Here is an 18,598-nt window from a genome sequence, read left to right on the forward strand (position 1 = left end):
ATGGCTTCAGACGCTTTGGCGCAACCTCGGATGCAGGGTCTCGGGGCCAGGTGTCTGCGGTTTTCATATTGTTGGAACATTCACAGTTGCCCTGGGGGTTGCAGCTCTATAAGTTTGGTGTGGCTGAACCAAAAAAGAAGGCATGTGCAGATTTCTGCAGAAATTATGAGTTCATGAAGATTTTGAGGAGATGAGAAGGGCTGGTGTCTTTCAGAGTATAAAGAGATTTGGGAATATAAAGAATTTTTAAATCCCTCAAAATCTTAGTCCATTTTACCATCACCTCTTTGGGACTGAGGTCCATAGAAGTTTGTACTGACTTGTGCTCCTGAACTATAAAAGATGAATATATGGGCGAAGGAATTGGTAAGTAAACAATTAACAACAACAACAACAAAACCCATAATGTGAACTTATTTGGAAATCAGGTCTTGGAGAAGCGCCTTCCTTCCTTCCTTCCTTTCGTCCTTCCTTCCTTCCTTCCTTCCTTCCCCCAGTTCTTCTTTTTCTTTAAAATGGCATTGTGCATCAAAACCAGACTTGAACATTCGACACAAGTGCTCTAACACTGAATAGAGTCCCAGCCAGGAAACAGGGTCTTTGAAGATGTAATTAGTTAAAGATCTCAAAATTATATTATCCTAGATTTAGAGTAGACTAAGAACCAGTGGTTTGTGTCCTTAAGAAGAGGAGAGGAGACGGAGAGACTTACATGGGAGATGGGAGGGACGCACTTACATGCCAAGAAATGTCAAGGATGATGTCAACCACCAGGTGCAAGACATAGGCAGAAGCAAGACCCTCACTTCTTCTTCTTGTTCTTATTAATATTTTGGGCTTTTGGCCTCCAGAATTATGCAAGAATAAATTTCCATTGTTTAAAGCCACCCAATTTGTAAACATTTTTTTTTTTTTTTAATGGCAGCCCTAGAAAACCAATACATTAGCTTTTATTTATTTATTTTTTGATTGGATTAAAATTGCTTTTCTTTGATTTTGGTGCTCCACAGCTTCACTGTAATACATCTAAGTGTGGTCTCATGATTTATCTGCTTGGTATTTATTTGGTTTCTTGGATCTCTCAGGCTTCCTGTCTTTTATTTGATTTTGGCCTGGAAGTCTCTTGTTTACTTTTGGTTTTTCAATGCTTTAAAGATTTTTTTAAAAATAATTTTTCTGGAAGTTCTGATTGTTTTTATTGGGAGAGCTGGTGTAATTAGCCTAGCCTGGATTTAGTAGATGGAGAAGTCTCTGCCAGAGTGATCTTTTAATAACCAAATCAGGTCATGTCAGCATTTTGCTTAATACTTTCTAATGGCTACTTATTATGCTTAGAATCAAATCCCAAATCCTATACTTGACCCCGATGATGATGCCTGGATCAAACTCTTCATCCTCCTTCTGGAACATTCCCTCCCTACACAAGCTCTGCCCATGCCATGCTCTTACAATGTTGCTGCAACAGAATTTGTTCCCACTGTAGGAAACAACTTCTCTCCTCTCTGCTATTATTTTCCCAATGAAATCTTAGCCATATTTCATTTTTTAATATTAGGATTCTAGGAGATGCAAAAGGATTTATCAAAGGATTTAAGAATGGCTTTGAAAGCTAATATTTCAGGGCAAAGGAGTTTTCCTTATCTCTCTCATATTACAACATGCAAATATAATTTCTTCTGTTTTATTTAGCATGGTTAATATTTATTGGGCACCTCTATTTATCAAGTATTTTGTAAGAATTAGGGGAGTCAAACATGAATATGGCATGATACTTTTAACCTCAGGAACTTTACAGTTTGTTCCAGAAGACAGATGAGAAAATAATTTTAATATCTTTTATGGGTGCCCAGAGAGGGGATATCACCGAAGCCTTAGGTTCAGGAAAGGCTTTCTCAGGAACTTTCTACCAGGTCTTTACAGTTCAATATCCCTGGAGTTTAGAGAAGAGTTTGGTTTGATTAAACTGGGTAGCAGAAAAGGTAATTATAAAAATTCTTCTTGTCTCATGGCAAAAACATAATCATTTGTATTTTTTAATTTAGCCAAGCACTTTCTTTTCACATACAATAAATAATGAAAAGTCTGTTGATTGGGAAGTGGACTGTGATAAACTTGTAAAGGAAAATCCCTTCTACCTGTGTTTTAGTCAGCTTTATTCGCTTTTGTGACTAAAGGATCTGACCAGAACAATTTTAAGTGTAGGAAAAATTTATTTGAAGGCTCTAGGATTCTAGGAGATGCAAAAGGATTTATCAAAGGATTTAAGAATGGCTTTGAAAGCTAATATTTCAGGGCAAAGGAATTTTCCTCATATCTCTCATATTACGCCATGCAAATATATTACTTCTGTCTCATTCAGCATGGTTCATATTTATCGGGCACCTCTATTTATTAAGTATTTTGTAAGAATCAGGGGAGTCAAAGATGAATATGGCATGATACTTTCACCCTCAGGAACTTCACAGTTTATTGAAGAAGATCAAATGGTTTCAGAGATCTTAGTAGGCAGCTGGCTCCATTCCTTGGGGCTCGAGGTGAAGCTGAATATCATGGTGGAAGAGTGAGGGAGGGAACCAGCTCACATGATGATCAGAAGGCAGACAGAGGTCTCCACTTGCCAGATACAAATATATACCCAACAGCCACACCCCCACTGAACCACTTCCTCCAGCCACACCCCACCTGCCCCTAGTCACTATCTAGTTAATCCCATCAGAGATTAATTCGCTGATTAGGTTAAGGATATAATTCAATAATTTCTTCTCTGAAACTTCTTGCATTGTCCCACATGTGAGCTTTTGGGGACACTAGATCTAAAGCATAACAACCTGTACAAGAAGAGAGTTACTATCTTGACAATAGAGCATACAGTTGTCACAACTGGATTTATAGTACACCTGGGACCACTTGGAATGTGTCCAAGGTCCACATGGGACCATGATTTAGTAAAAGCAATTTCCAGTTTTCAACTTTCATGTATTGAATGTATACACTTCAAAAACTGCTTGTCTTCTGTGTTTTCCATATCTCTTTTTACAGTATCTCTTTTCACATTTTATAAAAGAAAAACAAATGACTTAATTTTTTGTGAGTTGAATTGTATTGTATCATATTCTCCTTGTTAAAAAAAAAAAAAAAAAAAAACTTTTGCAGGGTGTGGTGGCGCTCACCTGTAATCCCAGCAGCTGGGGAGGCTAAGCAGAAGGATTGAAAGTTCAAAGCCAGCCTTAGCTTCAGCCTCAGTGAGCCTCAGTGAGGCACTAAGCAACTCAGTAAGAGCCTGTCTCTGAGTAAAATACAAAATAGGCTGGGGATGTTGCTCACTGGTCAAGTGCCCCTGAGTTCAATCCACGTAACCAAAAACAAAATAAAACAAAAACAAAAAAAACTTTTGATGTGCCAATAAATGCAGAAAGGGACAATTTCAAATATAGTACTGGTTACAATACTGAGTAACTGAGCAATCTAAATGATTTGCTAACAATTCCATGTTTAAGAGTGTTCCTTTTTAATATTATTCATTAAAAACAGATGAGAATCTAAAGGAATTCTTAACCAATAGATTATTAAAAACTAGTTGTTGATGATAGATCACTACAGAATTTTTGTTATGTAACTCAGAAGGAGTTCAAAGAATTGAATAACAGAGCCACAACAAATTCCATCTAATTTCATTTACATATTTAGAGGAACTGTGTTTCTTAATGCTTATATCTACAAAAATTAAGAAATAAATATATTACCATTAATTTCAGTAGCAAGTAATATTCACACATAGATTCAGTCCCTTTTCTCTCATGAGAAGATGAATTTCCAAGTTTTTTATGTTTAATGCATATTTATCAAAATGTCTACAACATTGTTTTGATAGATTATACACTAATATTAATGTTGAGAACTCAATCAACATGGAATGTTTTAACACCTAGAGCCTTTTGTTCACGAACTTTGATCATTTCAAATGTTACAGGCTAATAAAAAATTTGTAGCATAAAAATGTATCATAAATATATATTATCATAAAGAAGTAGACTAGAAGTGTGAGGTAAAAAAGAAAAAGGAAAAAATCTATCCTACAATTAAGGAAAAGTACATATATATGTATGTAAGTACACATGTATAACTATTATCTATTTATCTATCTGCAACATTTGTAGGTATAGATAAAGTTGCTAAAATTTTATTTTAAAATGCCAATGTTCTCAATATATGGATGTTATAAACTCTGCATTTAAAAAAATTACAAGGATGAATATAAGAAAACAAAAACATTTGAAAGGCTACAAAGTTGGTTAAGGAAGGGTATATGAGCAAAACCTTTGAGGCCCATGGCAAAAAATATTGCCTTATGACAGACTTTCCAGCTCATCTTAAGAAAGCTGAGTTTCCCAGTTATTGAAATTAGATTCGGTGTGCAGAAGGCAATTCTAGATTTCATATTTGTAACATACAAATCTTTTTTTTTTAATGAATAAAGTATTTCTGCTTATCTTTGTGCTCTGCATTACCTCCCAGGAAAAGCAGACAAAGAAGTGAAGGGAACCACTCATTCAAGGAGGTGGAGCTTAAATTCTGCCTGCAGCACCTGTTTATTTCTATGACTGAGAAAAAAGGAAAAGATAATCAATAAGTTCTTCAAATCTATTCTGTTGTTCTAGGCTAAAAATATTTAATGCTTTAAGAATTTTGGCAGTGCAGGAAAGATCCCCATATAACTTGATGTTTAAAGAAAACCAAAAGTAAAAATTAAGTAAAGTTTTATAATGGTAATTTCAGTCAAGCAATAAAAATATTTACATTTATGTGTAGCTTTGTAATAATTATATTAGCTGGGAAGTAAAAGAACAAATAAAACTAATAAGCAAACTTCCTTGACTTATATAAGTACATGTTGAATGAGCAATGAAATTTTTATTTAAATTCAATGATTTTATATTTGCAATGAAAAAAAGCTTGAAATTGAAATCCAACAGGATTCAGAGTAAATTGAACTGACATTCTAAAAACAATTGTTTTATTCCTAATCATGGGTAATGAACTAAGTTTTAAATGTTTTGGTCCTATTTAAATTCTTCTACCTATATTGGAAGGTTATTTCTAGAATCACATATGTGTCAAAATTTCCATTAAGAAACTTCATTTTTTTCTCCCCATACTGGAAATTAAGTTATAACTTGGCCTATTTAAAACAGGTTGCAAATAAATATTTGAAGATAATAAAGTTAGACTTGGTTGGCCTGCAAACTGACAAATCTATTATGGATATATGTAAATTTCCAGAAGACACCTGAAATTTTATTTCTATCATTAAAAAGATGTATGAAAGATGTATGTAGGGTTGGGGCTGTGGCTGAGTGGTTACGCACTTGCCTGGCATGTGTGAGGCACTGGGTTTGATTCTCAGCACTACAAATAAATAAATAAAATAAAGGTCTATCAACAACTAAAAAAAAAAAGTTGCATGTACACATGTACACACACATATAAGTATATTCTTGTATATTACATGTAATGTGTTATATATGTTATGTATACACGTGTATACATGTAATGTACATGTATATTGACTGTTTATCAATCATCTATCTAGACATAATGAATTATCATCTCTATGCCTGGCTCCAGGCTATTGTTAGCCAGCTGGTAATGCTGCTAGATAGTATAGGCAGTAGGACAAATATAATCCACAGCTTGGATGATCTGCTTACAGATAAGAGAAAGGACCATACACAATAAAGGAGACCCGTCAGTCAGACCTGGAGTTGAAATCTGTTTCTGCCATCTACAAGCTGGCCTCGCTAGCACCGTGCTTTTCAAGGAATGTTTCACAGAACAGTGTCAACGGCACATTGCTTTTTGCTGGTCTACCAATCAAAATTGAAAAGATCAGATAAATTAACAAATAAGAAGCAAAATTTTTGTCACATTGCAAATTCAGAATTGAGCTTCAGTGTTTAGAAAGCTGTTTAAACATTCATGTAGAATGGGTTGACTCAATTAATAAAGCACAGAACAGCTTAGGTGTTTTTAAAATCACATGATGAGCTGGATGTGGTTGAGCAGGCCTGTAATCCCAGGGATTTGGGAGGAAAGTACCAAGTTTGAGGCTAGCCTCAACAATTTAGTGAGAACCCGTCTCAAAACAAAATAAAATACAAAAAACAAAAACAAAATTACAGGATGAGTCCCTTTCTAAACTTACTACGTGGACTCAAAGGTACCTACCAATTTGTACAGCAAGATCTTGTTACAAAATCATATGTTAAGGTTAGTTTGTCAACTATAATCCCAAAGTGTTAAATTTAGACTTTTTTTCCATTAAAAACAATTTCAATTTAGAGTAAATTATTGGATTTACCTCTGATAAAATATAAACTCTGAATATATCGCACCATTTACTTCATTTTGAATACTGTTAAAACAAATATTCAAGATAGCTATAATTTCTTTAAAGTCCTTTCTGCCATTCCCATCAACAGAGCTCTGTGAGATTTGTTTCTTTACCAGAAGTTGTTATCAAAATTTAAAAGATTAGATAAGTTAACAAGTAAGAAGCAAACTTGTCACATTGCAAACTGTTTCAAGTATTTTGTTTTAATACTTGAGATGTGGCTTTTCACTCATATTTTTGTTCAGTTATAATTATGAAGTGACAGAAAGATTAAGTGAAATAGCTATTTTCTACATAAGTTGTCTACGTGTATATTTTCACAAAAAATGAATTTAAAAAATTTTTAGTGTTATATTTATATCAATGATATGAATTAAGATAGAATATTATGTCTATTGAGTCTATAATGCATATTAGAATTGTATTTTATATGCCTTTTAAATTTGTTCATTTAATTGGATTTCTAATAATTCACTTTTATTTGTATTTTCAAATGTATGAATTCATGACAGATTAAGGGCAAAAAGTAAAAAAGAATCATTCTTTAGCCACCGATGATTTGAGAATCACTAAATTAGGAGACTTTTTGGCACATTCTATAAAACAAGAATGTCAATACTTTAGGCTGACATGATGGCCCACTCCTGTAATTCCAGAGACTCCCGACACAAGAGAATCGCAATTTTGAGGCCAGACTCTGCAACTAAGCGAGGCCCTGAGCAACTTAGTGAGACACTGACTCAAAATTAAAAAAAAAAAAAAAAAAAAAAAAAAAGAATGACAATACTTTAAAAATTGTATAATTAAAATCATTAGTGAAACATCCTTAGACTCTAAAAGTTTAGTCACTCAATACATGCAATCTCTTACTCTTGCTGCATTTAGACTTTTTTTTTTTTGTGTGTGTGTGGGGGGGGGTCTTGCTATGTAGCCCTGGCCAGTCTTGAACCCCTGTGCTCAACGAATCCTCCTGCCTCAGCTACCCAAGTAGCTAGGACTTATAGGTACATGCCACCATGCCTAGCTTCATTTAGACTATTTTAGTAATGATATCTAACTTCTTTGATGCCATGTACTGTTCCACCTTCTTCACACGTATTAATTCATTCCATCCTCCGTGTCTTATGAAATTAGTAATATTTTTAGTTTCATTTGATAGATGAAGAAACTAAAGCCCTTTGTAATAGTTTTTACCAGGTGCTGCTATAATAGCAAACAACCCAAATCAAGTAGCTTATACCAACAAATACTCATTTGTTGGTTGTATTATAATTTGGTGACTTGTACATCACTTTCCTTAGCTCTTTTCTATGAGTCTTTTTATTCCAGGCCATAAACTGAAGGAGAACATATCATTTTCTTTGTAGAGGGAAAGACCAAGGAGGTAGTGGAAACTCACAACAGCTCTTGAAGCTGCTTTCTGGACAGGGTGTACACCATATTTACTCACATACCACTGGCCAGAGCACATGTGTGGCCAAACTCAAAGTCAATTTTATCCTCTTATAAGAATGGGAAGTTATTTGGGGGCACTATAGTACAGTTAGCCATAGTTACTCAACCTGAAAGTGGTTGTGCTAATATTCAAACCTGGCAGTTGAGTGCCAGGGTTGCCCCTTCACCATAGCATCACATTTTCAATTCCCAAGAGTGTTGAATCAAATAGAGGAAGAAAAATACCAGCAGTGCTTCTTTTCTCCTTCTGCATCCAACATGGGATGAAGATTGATGACCTCATAGAATCCATGAAGCCTGATAAGAAACCCCAGGACAAGTTCAGGGTCTCTCCAAGCTATAGTGTTTCATCATGGGTATATCTTCAATCACAACAGGATGCCTTAGGACAGTACAGGTGAGATAAATAATACATGTCCATGTTCCAGTTCTACATAATGACAAATGTTAGGATTAAGGCTATGTATTCACCTTCATTTTCTTTTTGGCAGGGGAGGGAGCGGTGCTGGGATCACATCCAGAGCCTCATGCATGCTAGGCAAGTACTCTACCACTGAGTTACATCCCAGCTCCTTCCTTCTCTTTAAAAAGAAAGGAAAAAAAAAAAAAAAAAGATTTCACTTAAGAAAAAACAGTGGGCTGGGTTTGTAGCTCAGAGGTAGAGTGTTTGCCTGGCATGTGTGAGGCACTGGCTCAATCCTCAGCACCACACCATTTACAACTTAAAATATATATTTTTTTAAACAGAAAGAGAAAAGAAAACCTACCTTTTCAAAAAGTGCATTTTTCACTGCTTATAGTATTAGACTGATGTTTCCAAGTGGGTGTTTTTAACATTATATGGAAGATGCAATGTTAACCAGATATTTTGAAATGTCTGGCTTAATATGCATATAATATAGTGTATTTATAATTTTCTCTTTTGTATAAGTCTATGTGTAGATTGTTTGCCACCTAGTGGCAGTTGTTTTCAACTCAAACATTAATATTCATGACCAATTTTAATTAGTTTGGCAGTGTGCTTCTTTTTTAAGAAAAGATTCCAAAGTCATAAAATGTTAAAAAGTGTTGACAATGACATTATTCTGCTCCAGCAAACTTAAAAAAAAATACCTTGCAAATTTGGTTCATATTTAATCCTTGACAATGACAAATGAGGCAGTGCATTCAGAAGTCATTTCCTGTTGCAGAAGAATGTAGAGAATGATAAAATGAACATTTCAATTTTTAGCAAATAATACTAGGATGTTCTCTGGATGTGTTGGTTTTGTTTTGCATTCAATGTGGCTTGGCAAAATATAGATACACAGTTGCTGAATTCATTGATTTATCATAGCACATTTTAGTGTATGTGACTAAAGAGTTAATCAGTTTTTCCTGGTAGTCATATTTTAGTTTTTAATATTTATTAAAAGTCATTATACAGTCAAAAATCTCCTAAGATCCTGGGCAGCACAGTTGGAATAATTCTTACAAATAGAATATAAAGCAGCATTCCCAGTTTTTTTAAAAAAAATCTCAAATTCTGTGTTCAGTGTATTTAAATATATTAGAATGGTTGGAGAGAGAGAGAGAGAGAGAGAGAGAGAGAGATGGAATTTGGAAATGAATTTTAAAAGGAGCAAGTGAAGAAATGAATCAATGACTATGCTAACAGGAAAGGGCTTAGATGATAATGTGTCTTACAGTCAGATCAATGATGATAATGTGCCTTAAACAGAGATCAGTGATGAAGAAAATCAACTCAGTCTCTTAACAAGAGAGTCAAGTAATGCTGATGCTTATCTCAAATTTAAGAATCAAATTCAAAAATATTTTTTAAAATCACAATTTTTTCTCCTGAGCAGAGGAGATATTTCTGCCAAATCCAGGAGATAATTATTTTAACTAGATGATTTTTGTTTGGGGCTAATTATAGACAGTGTGAAGTTACTTATATTTGAAGTTCACTGGGCATTGAGATTTTGAATATTCAGTTCTTAAATATACAGTAATTAAATTATATATTGAACTTAGGGTAGTAGTCTGATTAAAAAAATACTTGGTGAAAAAAGAATAAAAAAGAACAGAGATAAAAACTGAGACATTTAAGGAGAGAAATAGTTGGCCTACTTGGTCAGCATTTCTCAAATCTGGGGAGCTCCCCCTTTCATGCTGGGTGTTGCTCCTAGAAAAAGATGGCGTTGCAAGGACACTGTTGCCCATTTTAGCCACAGTGATAGACTCCACTTGGTGTTTCTCAGACACACTTGACTAAATGATCTTCGTTCCTATAAAGAAAGACATTCATCCCCCGCAAAAACAGCTTTCCATGCCCACTTTGGGAAATCCTCATGCAGACAGACTCTTCTCCACCATCGCTCTGTTTAAACCTGTGTTTTTCCTTTTACCATAGTCTTTATGATGTCTGAAAGTCATAACAATTTCTTTACAAATATAAACACAAAGGTAAAAGTAGTATGTCAGAGTTCTCCCGAGAAACAAGCCTGATAAGACATATGTATATTAGATACATAGAATGATTTGCTATGAGGGATTTGTCATGTGATCATGGTAGCTGAGACGTTCCAAGGTCTTCCATCTGCAAACTGAAGGCTCCAGACAGCTGTTGGTGTGGCTCCAGTCCAAACCAGGGGAGCCATGGCATAAATCCCACTCTGAATCCAGAAGCGGGGTACATGAGGTACATGAGGGGTACATAAGTCCTGGCTGGAGCCTGAGAACCTGGAGCACCATTGTCCAAGGGCAGGAGAAGATGGATGTCAGAGTTCCACAAGGGAATATGAACCCACCCTTCCTCTGCCTTTCTATCGGGGCCTTGCATAGTTTGGGTGATGCTCACCCATGTTGGTGAGGGAACCTTCTTTACTCAGCCAACCCATTCAAATCATTATCTCTTCCAGAAAACCCCTTACAAGCCTACCCAGAAGGAAGGTTTGACTAGCTATCTGGTATGCTTTAGTCCCACAAAGCAGACATATAAGAATAACCACCCCAAGGAGTATATATGCTTCTAGAAAAACTTTAAACCAAAATAGAGATTTTGAGATAAAAGGTTTTGTTTCAAAAAATGAAACCATACCACAGATCTTTAACGGCATCTCTCCTTTCTCATTAACATATCTCAGACTTCCCTCCTTGTCAGTGTATTCACATTATGCACCTTGTGCTTTTTTAACCAGCCACACGATATTATTGCTGAATGGGGTTGGACACAAGGCCTTAGGAGCAGGGCAAATTGCCGGCACAGACAACGCTTTAAGGTTGGGCACCAGGAGAGGATGGCTTCAGGCCCTGGGCAACATGAAGGAGGAAAGAATCAGTTATGAACACAAGCAATGGCAGTAAAGTTGGAAAAAAGAGACAAAAGAAGCCATGGAGATTAGGAACAGGCTGGGGGAACAATGACGTGTGTGGAGGTGAAACAATATTAGGTACAATTTTTGAACATTTACTGTATGCCCAACTCTAGGCTAAAGTACTTTATGTCCACCTTATATTCTTTCTTTAATCATCACACAAAAAAGTCCTGTGAGACAGGCATTATTATCTCCATCAGGCTTGAGCAAACCAAGGACTCTGTCACTCTAGTAAACTAGTGAGGTCAACGGGCTGTCTGTCTGATTGGAGTCGTGTTGTGGTTTGGATGTGAGGTGTCCCTCAAAATCTTAAGTGTGAGACACAATGCAAGAAGGTTCAGAGGAGAAATGATTGGGTTATAAACATCTTAATCCAATCAGCGGACTAATCCCCTAGTAGGGATTAACTGAGTGGCAGGTGAAGTGGTAGGGTGTGGCTGGAGGAGGTGGGGACTGGGGTGTGGCTTTGGGTTATATATTTGTTATCTGGCAAGTGGAGACCTCTCTCTCCAATTCCTGATCATCATGTGAGGGGCTTCCTTCTCCCACATTCTTCCACCATGTTGTTGTGCCTCACCTGGAGATGGGAAGAACGGAGCCTGCAGTCTGTGGATGGAGACCTCTGAAACCGTGAACCCTCAAATCCTCTCCAGTTGTTCTGGTCGGGTCTTTTATTCACAGCAGTGAAAAAGCTGACTAAAACAAACAGCGAGGCCTCACTTCTCACTGCAGAGCCCAGGACCAGGTGCACATCTAGGTGAGAGACACTGTGGTGATTCTGATTGACTTCAGGCCTGGCCTGACCACAGGACTCAGGGCAGGCCCCAGACTACACTAGCTGGCTTTCAGGAGGATAGGAGGTGGGGGAGGTGTCAAAGACAAGGGGGAAAAAATGCTTCCATGCCCTGTTGTTTGTTGTTTTCCTGAATGTGAGGTTGTTTTGTATCCCTTTTCTTCTAAGGCCAGCTGAAGAATGTCAAAGTTGTGTGGTTTTACATCCTGGAATCTCCCTTCTCCTGACCAGCTTTCTCACACTCTCTCAAAAACCCATCATTGGCCCTGCCCCCAACTCCACCCTGGGAAGAGGACTTTCCCTTCTTCAGCCTCCTGCCAGCCACAGTTCTCTCCACTTCATCACACCCCACCAGCTCAGGCTCAGCACACTCAGCTGCAGGTTCCTGTGGTGCAGACATGTCCTGTTGTCCACGCATGCAGTGCCTACGGTGCCTTTCCTGGCACACCAGCAGCAGGAGAAGAGGAGCTCAGAAATATTTGTTGAATAAATGGCAAGAAATTTGGTCTAATTCAAGAGAAAAGAGAGAACAGGTGTCTAAGATTCACTTCTTTAATTTCCTTGGGAATAACATAATGGGAAAGGCAAAATATTGTGAATGGATATAATGCTGATATAATTCACCAGGAAAGGAGCTGGAAGGTGTGTGGCCTCGTCTGCCAAAGTGAAAGAAAAGAAATTGAAACAGTCTGTATTTCAAATGTTTTATTCAGTTTTTGCTATCAATAGTTCAGGTATCAAGAGTCCAATCAGCCGGGTCCTTATAGTGCGTGCCTGAAATCCCAGCAATTGGGGGAGTCTGAGGCAGGAGGATCACAAGTTCAAGGCCAGCCTCAAAAACTTAGGGAGGACACAGGCAACTTAGTGAGACCCTGTCTCAAAATTTAAAAAAAAGGGCTGGGGACGTGGCACAGTGGGTAAGTGCTCCAGGTTCAGTCCCCACAGTACCAAGAGGGGAAAAAAAAAAGGAGCCCAATCATACACAATATACATATATGTATTTATGACATGCATACATGCCTGGGTATACATGTGTATATATGTACATCTTGCATATGTAATTTTTATGTAAATTATATATAATATACTTCATATGCCTCTAAGAAGTTCAATCATATGTGCCTAAACATCAGCTATTGCTATAGACACTTTTAGATATTGACATATCATGGTTTATTTTATGAAACTCTTCATCATAAATTAGTTCCTTTTATATTGAGGGAAGATTTACAGAACAAAAAGTCCTCACAAGAGAGATGTTGGTGAGTCACCTCCATTTTGGTGACTCATGCCACTTTGGTTTCATAACCCTTTTAGTAATATGATAATAGTAATGCTTAATGTGTCTGGGCCTCTACAGAGCTCTGAAGATCACATACGCAGTGTGCAGCCGTGAAGAGGGGCTTTGGAATCTAAATTTCAACTATACTACTTCTGATTTGTGTGCATTTGGGTGAGAGCTAAACTTTAATTTATGTACCATCTCTGCATTAATCGGCTATTTTGAAGATTAAAGGAGGTAATCAACCAAAGAACCAAATTCATTATATTCTAAAAAATGTTGCACACATTTTGATCCTTCTCCTTTGCCTCTAAATGAGAACAATAGTGTCAGACAAATAAGTACAATAGGTATCAGCATTGGGTTAAGTTAAAATGTGAATTTCTCTATTTTACATTGCTATTTTTAATATCAATCATCAAGGTGAAACTTAGCGACCCACCTTAGATGGTATATGTTTATGTCTTTCCTGGGAATTATGTGCCACTTCTCTGACATTCAAACTTCCCTGTGAGGAGAGGCAAGGGAAGGATGAGAACATGAAATACAGAATTGTGTGTTTTGAGCAAATGACTTCTCCCCATATCTTTCTGGAGTAGATCATTTGTGTGATAAAGTGAGGCATGACTAGGCATGATGACACACATCTGTAATCCGAGTGACTTAGGAGGCTGAGGCAGGATGATTGTAAGTTGGAGGACAATCTGGTCAATTTAGAAAGACCCTATCTCAAAATAAAATACAGAAAGGGCAGAAGGTATAGGGCAGTGGTAGAGTACCCCTGGGTTCAATCCCTAGCAATCCCCCACCCCCGAAATACACATATAGAGTGAGACATGGAGAAGTAAGGTAAACTTGCCCAAGACAGGAACAAAGTCAGATACCAAGAGTAAGCAACATTGGAAAACTGGTATTTTATGTTCTAGAAGTTTCTGTGGCTTCCTGTGGGTTTTTTTTTTTCTCTCTGTGTGTGTGTATGTGTGTGACTCGTTTGACTTCCTATGGTTTGTATGCCACAGAGATTTGCAACAATACAGAGAAGATGTATTGTACCAGCCCTCCTAACATTTCAATTCAACCAACATTTACTCAGCCCAGACTGGAAATATTAAGTCTAAATGTCTCTTCCTTCCCATGTAAGGCTTCCCTTACTCTTCTTGCTGATTAGGGAGATATTCCCTTACTCTTCTTGCTGATTAGGAAATCCTAATTTAAATCCTTGGATGAATTATTTGTTCCTTGGTAAAATAGAGTTGCTGGGTTTTTTCCCCCTTGTATCAGTACTAGTATCAATATTTCCTATGTTAGTAATTTGTTCATTAAAGTGAATAAGCTTGCCAGATCCTTTTCCCTATTTTTATAATGAGAAGGAGGGAGTGACATAGAACAGTGAAAAACGAAAAAGGAAGGCTGTGGGTACCTCGTGTAGATTGACCTCACAGGATTCTGTGATTTGATTCCCTGTTCCACTTGGTTCACAGTCCTATTCAGGAAAGGATGTGGTTGGTACATGTACTGGTAGAACATAAGCAGTTACTAAAATCATAATTTTGAAGAACATTTAATAAGACGGGAAAAGACTCCATATATCACTAACTAAACAGAATAGGATCAATAATCATTTATATCATATGATCCTAATTTTATAACGCACGTGTGCATGTGAGTGTATATGTGTATCTGTGTGGGGGGGAGGGGGTGGAATGAGCTATTTTCATTAAGTCAGAGCCAAGATGGGAGCCTGGCCTGTGGTATTAAACCTCCCACCCTGCAGGGGTCCCCAGTAAGCTCAGGGCAAACCGGTCTCTCAGGTTTATAAAAATCTTCCAAGAGTTGTGGTTGCTACTGTGGTGTCTCCTTCTATTTCCTGATGGAATACAATTAAAAGAACTTCAGACTATACAGAAGGGTGAACATATGACGATTTGTGATCATCTATTTTCTTTCCATATCCTAGAGGTAAACTCTGTAGTGGCTTCCAGAAAGGTTTTATTTTTATGCAAATACCTATTCTGCCCCTACCTATCATTATACTGTTTTGTATCATTCTACTTTGTATTTCATGTGCTTTAAACAACTTTTCATATCAGTATTTATTATATTTCACAAAATGTGCTATATGTCAAGTCCTCATCTAAACGCCTCACAAATGTTAGAACATTTAAGCTTCACAACAATTTATGAGTGAGTACCATTCTTATGTTCATTTTACTGACAAGCAAAGTGAGGGAATGCAGAGATTATGATACTTGACATAGACATCCCCAGTTATAAGTGGTGGGCAAATTCCTTTATGGTTCCAGAATCTGCACCGAGCCTCTAGAATCTATTCCTAATCTCTTAACTGAGCAGCTGACTGGCATACCTAATGTGTATAAATCTCGGAGGACAGATAGCTGTCATTTTTCTTATTCCCTTGTATAAATTATCACAATCTATTAATCTAATGTCTTATTTATTAGTGCTCAGGTTGTTTGGAATTTTTAATTATTATAAAAATAATTACAAAAATTGTATTTATCATTTATCTCTGTAAATGTTCTGTAGAATCTCGGGATAAATGCTTAGCAGTGAAGATGCAAAATCAAAAGATAAATTATTTAAACATTTGATAAATAATGTCAAATTATTTCACAAAAGTTTGTACTGACTTCTCTCTTATTAACAGTCTGTGACAGTGCTTATTTCTCTCATATCCAAATGCTGTTTGCTTACTTTACCAGCAGAGGAAGAAAGAAGTTACGATTGGTCTTTCACTATTTCTATTGGCATTTTTAAAATTAAGAGTGTAGGGAATGCTTTTAACTGTTTATGGAGCAATTATATTTTTCTCCTAAGAATAGTCTTTTTTTTTTTATTTGTATTCTTTGACAATTTCCCCAATAAGATTTTTTTTTTTAAATTGATTACCAATTTTTTTTTTTTTTTTTTTGGTTTTGTTTCTTAAAAGGACATTATTCTTTGTCTGTTCTATATAGTACACATGTATTTTTCTAGGTTGGAGGAAGTCAATGTCAGCCTAGTGAACATTGTAGAAACAGTGAAACTTTCAGCAACTGGGCTACAAGATGGATGGTAATGTATGAAGAAAAAGTCAGGGCATCCCTTGAGGACAGAAGTACAAAGCTAAGGCAGGTTCTGAATACATACACCATTGCATCTTGTTCAACATTCCCAGAAGTTCCTAGAGGGACCATGTCATCAAGATCATCTCAGGAAAAGACTGAGTTTCCAACTAATCAGTATTTAGAAGTTCAGTACACTGATTTAGCTAGATTTCTAATGAATCTTAGCAGAGCAGCACAGAGGAGTGGTGAGGCACATGCTCCAACTAATCTGCCTGAACTCAAAACACAGCTTTAGTATTACCAGGTCTGGGAAAGGGGGTGGATAGCACCTTAATCCTTAGAGGATGATGTGACAATGTATATGAACTCTATCAGGGCCTATACATACTTAATTATTTTTTTATTTACCTGCACTTTCATCAATGAATATATATTTTATTACCCACATAAAACAATAATTTTAATAACCTATTCCCTCTCAATAGACTTTGTTTATTAACTGCAAACCAACTCTGATTCCTCCTATGTTCCTCAGGACTGTCACTCATACCTAGCTAGCTATCCATCCATGACCTTTTGCTACTAAGAATTTCAAGTAGCATACCGAAAATATAGAGAAAAAATTGGGAATATAAATGCTAAAGTGAAAACAGGTTCAGGGGGAGAAAGAAAAGATAACACGTAATGTACATAGGTGTACATGTATTCTAAGAGCCAATTAGCTATTACATTCTGAGAACAACTTCGATTCTGAGCTTCTGGGAAGACAAAGCAAAAAAAGAAAAAAAAATTTAATTTTCTTTAGAGGAAAAACAAAATACCCCAAACTTCCTTGGGGAAAAGAACTTTCACCAATTGAAGAAGCAATTGGAGATATAATAAGTAGTTTTTTTTTTTTTTTTAGAAATGACTGTTCATGTGGGAATTTCTTGGAATTTATGTCAATAAAAGCAAAGTAATAATAAAACCTAGTTAACAATTTTGTGAGCCAATGAAACAACATGGCCCAAGTACATGGCTGTTGGATGATTAGACATGATTAGAATCTGAATATAAAATGGATGTAGGTAATGCCTGTCCTTGAAATAAACCCATTCAATTCCCATTTTGAAACTTCCTCATAATAATGCTTGAATCTATTTACTCTTAGAAAATGGTGGCTAAAATCATAACTTTTATGTATGTATGGATTATCTTGAGAACAAATAATATATTTTCTATTTTTGTTTTGCTATACCCATACATCATGCATTTGCCAATTTATGTCTCACTAACTGGTTTGATCCAGTGCCACATACATATTCCTTTTCATCTTTAGTTGTCAATATATGAATTTCAAATGCAATTTATTTTTAAATTTGATTTGGATTAAATTAGTTTGATGGTTTGAATTATATAAGACATTATGAGAAAACATTAAAGTTAAGATCCTGTTATTGCATGAAATTCAGAAATGCTTTACTGTCAAAAATTGGGGTCAAAATACTCCTTTAACTTATGTCTTCCAATCACTTTGCATATTTAGTAAACACTTGAAAGTGATGAGGTGCTATCCTCATCAGAATGTTTGATGTCAAAATTTAGTTATCGCGCTGCTTTTCCTACATTGTCTGTTTGAAACATGAAATGTGAAATAAATCCTGTTTATTTAGATGTGATTAATAACAAAGATAAAAATAAATGATTACCCCCTTTTTACATTAGGGTTGTAATAATAATCATAGATTACAACCACTTTAGTAATCCATCTCAAAAATGAGCATTGTAATATTTTAATATTTTAAAGAAAAATCTGTTCTTCCCCAACAAGGAGACCTGGAAGGTTTTTTTCAAGAGTGACTTTGTTTCTTTATCTCATTGATAAAAATCCAGGAAAAAACTACACCTTCTTAATAGATCACAATTTGGATTATTGACTGATTTATTCTTTTATCTCTTATATAATTATTCAGATTTCTTTTGCATTTATTTTATTACTTGACACTCTTTCATTGACTCAGATGATTGAGTCTTTTTGTGCCTTGTTTTGTTTTAACCTATTTCTTCTTGAAGATTTTTTTCTACTCTCAAATTATTATAACCTTTGTAGGGCCACATCTGCATTTATGTTGATGGCTTATTTAATTTTACTTTTATTACATGGGAACTGAAGTAATTTAAGATGTGGTATTAAATTTTGGATACTAATAAAAATTCTTTTCATACTAATAAAAATTCTTTTCATACTAAATCCTTGCTTGTTAGCCCAAC

General features: G+C 35.9%; 1 pseudogene; it reads left to right on the forward strand.

Moving 5' to 3' along the window:
• LOC143401824 (cytochrome c oxidase subunit 6C pseudogene) lies at positions 1 to 250 on the forward strand (annotated as a pseudogene).
• Positions 251 to 18,598: the final 18,348 nt, after the last annotated feature.

Source organism: Callospermophilus lateralis, chromosome 6 (assembly GCF_048772815.1).
Source record: "Callospermophilus lateralis isolate mCalLat2 chromosome 6, mCalLat2.hap1, whole genome shotgun sequence".
In the NCBI taxonomy this organism is placed as follows: Eukaryota; Metazoa; Chordata; class Mammalia; order Rodentia; family Sciuridae; genus Callospermophilus; species Callospermophilus lateralis.